General features: G+C 50.5%; 1 protein-coding gene across 2 annotated transcripts in view; it reads left to right on the plus strand.

Moving 5' to 3' along the window:
- The window catches only part of LOC111863561 (partitioning defective 3 homolog), a 94880-nt gene that overhangs the window by 60689 nt on the left and 29401 nt on the right, over window positions 1-4790 (plus strand). The gene's annotated exons all lie outside the window — the stretch shown is intronic.

The raw sequence follows: 4790 nt of genomic DNA on the forward strand, positions 1-4790 counted from the left end.
CCCCCCCCCCACGTTTACTTCCGACACGTCAGTGGCTCTATAACTCAGAAAGCAGCATAACACGCAGAGCGTTTAGCTGGGAGCGGAGCATGGGTGTGCGTCTGTAAAGAATGCCGTGTGGCGTGCACGCAGAGTAGAGCGAATGAGGGTGGAGGAACGCATTGGCTCGAACCGTTGCGTAATTCAGCGAATTCCCGTTTGGCGTGCTGAAGCAACGAGCATATCCTTGTATGTTCAGGAGGTGTCGCCCTCTGAAGCCATTGCGTCACATAACTTACCTGGACTGGCCTGAACGCTCCGTGAAACAGTGTTCCAAGTGACAGTCGAGCCGCCCACTTGAGCCAGGCATTCACCTACACAGGACAAAACACAGAAAAGCAGACATACATTCGTGCCCAGAAGGGGATTCGAACCCGTTGTACATACCGTAGACTGCGCGGCTTCTGTGTTCAGTATTCAACTAGCACAAACCCACATTATCGCTTTAAAACATGCTGGTAACCATATGTACCACCTTCTTTAATACGCAGAGAAGTCTGCGTTTTGTCCACACAGCGTGTTTATATGAATCGTGTGGTTCTTGCTTCCCTAAACGGCATTAACCGGCTGGTCTTTGTAATGGAGACGCAGTGTGTTTTCTGTGGCGAGTGCGCGCTGATCGGCTCGTGGACGCAACAGAGCAGGTGTCCCTTGTGCCCGTCTTGTTCGCTCGTGCAGACTGGCTTCGTGGCGGACTGCCTCAGCAGAGCCGTGGCAACGTTACTGGTGAGGATGTTGTGAATAGTGACACCGTGTAGCCTTGTATTCTGCGAACTGTTACGCAGTTTTGTTATGCCTTAGCTATTCTAAAACCTGAAGGGGAGACACCGCTTTGCAGATCTGGGCGCGGAGGGGAGAATAATATTAAAATGGATTTAAATATAATAGTGTCAGAGGGCGTGGACTAAGGGTAGGGTCTTTTCGCGGTAGTGAACCTTCGGATTCTGTAAAAGACAGCGAATTTATCAGTGAGCTGTACAACTACAAGCTTCTCAAGAAGGGCCCTGCGACAAGAGAAAGGAAGGTGACCGTGTGCTGAGGGGCCGTGCCATGAAGAATCCATGTATTCACAGGGTCCCGGGTTCCGGTTGGTGTCTCCCTGTCTGAATATCGGTCGCGAGTCACGGGTTGGGCAACGCGAGGTGGCCATTGCTCTGCTCTTCTGTCTCCTCCCGCTCCAGAAGAGGGACCGCAGCGCGAGAGTGGCACAAGGGACAGTTCTGCCTGTGCAACATGGGCGGCAAGATGGGTCACCCTTGCTAGAGGTTTCTCGCGGTTACTCTCAGTCCCTCCAGACGAATTCTGGAATGTTCCCTTCTCATGTAAATTCAACTTTGGCAGCTGAAAGTGCGCCGTGACTTGCACTGCCCACCTAAGTTCGTCACAAAGAGATCGGAAATGCCTAGAAAATTTGAGTGGGAAAACCAGGAGCGAAGATAACTCTTGGAAGACATAGGCTTAGATGGGAGGATAATATTAAAATGGATCTTAAAGGAAGAGACTTTGAGGGTGTGAACTGGGATTCATCTGGCTTAGAAGAGGGACTAGTGTCGGGCTCTTGTGAACACGGCGATGAGCGGTGGATTTGTTTTTAACTGGATGAGCAACTGATAGCTTATTGTGAAAGGCACTGGTCCATGTGGTTTGTTGGGTTGCAGATAAGCAGAGTTGTGAACACACAGCTGTGATCTGATGACGTCATGAAGTTAAGTTACACCTGAAGGATTCCTACCGTGTTGGAGACAGGACGTTCCAACACTTGGTGTCTCTCGGTGCGCTGCCAAGTGTCCGTCCGCGTGCAGCGTTGTGAGAACCGCCGGACGGACGGACGAACTTGTTCCAAGGTTGGCCTCTAGAGGGTATCAAGCAGGAGCGAGCGTGCGCACCAGAACTCTCTGGTCATGGATAGGTTCGGTTTTCTAACTTCTGAAATTCGAAGTGCTCTTGGCGATGAGTATCAAGGTACGGTATTCTGGGATGTGACACTGTGTAGTTTGGTAAATCGATGACCTCCAACTGGACGAGATGAGAAAATGGCCACGAATGAAAAGTGACAGAGGCTGAAGACGGTGAAGGAGTCTGTCGTGGCCCATTTCAAGGGACTTCTCACGGCCTATGTTAATCTGGCCAGTACGCAGTTGCCGCGCTGGCCCTACTTCCGCGTCCAACAGTGGCTGGCGCCCGTCCTCCTTGAGAGAGACGCCCACAGCAGGGTGACGCCCTGCTACAGAGTGCCCCGAAAACCAAGTCGCAGCTCTTCAACTTCTGGTGCATACTGGGAAACAGATGTGAGCTGTCGGCTATGTGCTGGGACCGCTGGACCGTGACCCCAGGGAGGCACTCCCACATTCCGAGCCTCGCTTTCACGGGTCCACGAATCGATGTCAGTCACTGTAATGTGACGTGCTTGCCTCCTAGTTGAGTTACGGGATTTTCACTGGGCACGAGCCCAAGGCGCGTCTCGATGCATACGCACCGCATCTCCGTTACAGAGACCAGCCGCCTAGCGCTGCTTGGGGAAATTATATCATTCTTATGGATTTTATATTCTCGCGCTGGTTCGTGGTTGGTGTCGGGTCTGTCCTTGGGTCTTTGCACCGTGTGTACATGTGCAGTGTTGCCGACATTTCGAAGGTACATGCTGCCTCCGTCTTCGGGGTCAATCTAACCTTCTAGATGGAGATAACTTGGACTCGGAAACGTCCACGTCCTCACGGTGTAAAGAACACCAATACAAGTTGTGGTAGTGTGCAAACAGGCGGTATCCGGCGCGCCGAAGGGTTCAAGTGGATCCCTTCCCTTTGCACAGCGCACCCCCGGACGCGCCAGCGGAAACTGCATGGGGTGTACGGACCAAAGCAGCCGGACTTAGTGTCGAGGTTTCCAAGACGTGGAGCGGTACCGCGCAGGGGCAAGTTCACTTCTTGGCCTACTTGGTGACATTGGGAGGGATCTGGAAGGAGACACGGTCCCACTTGCGTACCTGCGGACTAGGCTGGTATCTGGTGGTCGTGTTGTTTCACAGACTGGTCGAAGGCTCAGTTCACATCGAGCTGACGAAATCTGACCTCCAGTTAGTATCATCCTAACAACATTTGAACACGTACACTGTATCACAACGATTCCCTGACTGTGTGAACTGCTCTTAAGGGAACATCCAAATAAAATTCTCGGTTAGTCCCCAGCGAGGCCTCCAGATGCAGCTGTCTCCGAAACACCGTTGCTTCCTGTCCCTGCGCTCAACGAAATCAAGCACTACGCCATGAAGGCGTATGAGGGAGTGGATGTATGTATCCACAGTTTCTTGACCTCGGCATTAGCCGGAGGTGAGTGGTCAGCTTCACTCCCCTATCCATAATAAAGCAATGTCTCACTCTGAGGTCCGAGTGTCGACACAGGCGCACGGCTTTCACGTGTGTTGACTTCGCCAGCCGCCACTGCTCACACGTCTCTTACAGAGTTCCAGGAATGCACACTAGAGAGCGACTTGAGGCAGGATATTGTTACATTGCATAAATCGCTGGTCTCTCAACAGATGGCGGGGGAGGGTCTTTCTTGGTAATTTGACTGCAACGGATTCACTCAGTTTGTGCGTACGGAACTCACAGCTCCCTGCATCTGGATTGTACTTGTCATGTTTTCCGGATAGTATTGTCTCGTGTCAGGCGTTTGGCACGTCCTGTGCAAAGCACAGCGCTCCTTCCCTGTGCTTTCTGGTGTCTTCATGGAGAACACTTACAAGAAATGTGCGTGTAAGAATCTGCATTGCATTTGGCTTTGGGAAGGTCTGCCGCGTAGTGCTTAGCTAGTTAAGCACGGGAACAGCTTTACCTTACCTTTTACCTCTCGATTTGAGCTATGTTCGAGCAGCAACGGACGTTTCACATGCAGACAGACCCACGTGCGTTTCTGCGCCCATCTCGATCAGACGTTGCGGAGAGAAACGAAACACGCGCTTTATGTCCAGTACACTTTCTTCCCCCGTAAGCTTTAGGCGATACGTTCCTCCGAAACGTCGGTTAACACCACATATACACGCTGCCAAATCCCAGAAGACTGCTTTCTTCATAGTCACCGCCGTGAAAACCTCAAATCTTACACCTCCTACCTTGTTTTTTGCTTCTTAATTGCGACCTATTCGCCTCATTTCTTCCGTTCCCTTGTTATTTCATCAGTTTTATGCTTGAATGTAGTCAGCAGCCGTCACTTGGATGAGTTTCGGGGTACACGCTGCTCTCAGTCGGGCTTGTGGCACGGGGGGGGCAGTGGACGCCTACCCCAGCAAAATTAGGTGCCTCGTATTTTAACGACAATGTATCTGGTACAATGTCAACAATAAAGAAGGCAGGAGGAAATACAGGAGACTGAGGAATGAATTGAAAAGAGCCACGGACAGGGCCAAAAAGGAATATCTTGAGAAGATATGTAATGAGATTATAGAATTTCAAAGAACAGGACGTTATGATTTGATGTACATGAAGACAAAAGAACTAGGATGGAAAGAGAATCATGGGATTCAAAATGTTGGCATCGAAGACTCCCAGGGGAATAGAATAGTAGATCAGAGGCAAGCGCTGAAAATTTGGGAAAAGTATATTACAGAACTATATGATCGACCTAATCGGCCAGAAACCTTAGAAGTTGAACCGGAAGAAGAAGTAGATACAGACGAGAAAGGACCATATATTTTACAAAGTGAGGTGGAAAAAGCTATCAAGGAAATGAGGAAGGGAAAGGCTACAGGAGATGAT

This window comes from Cryptotermes secundus, unplaced genomic scaffold (genome assembly GCF_002891405.2).
Source record: "Cryptotermes secundus unplaced genomic scaffold, Csec_1.0 scaffold184, whole genome shotgun sequence".
NCBI classification, from domain to species: domain Eukaryota; kingdom Metazoa; phylum Arthropoda; class Insecta; order Blattodea; family Kalotermitidae; genus Cryptotermes; species Cryptotermes secundus.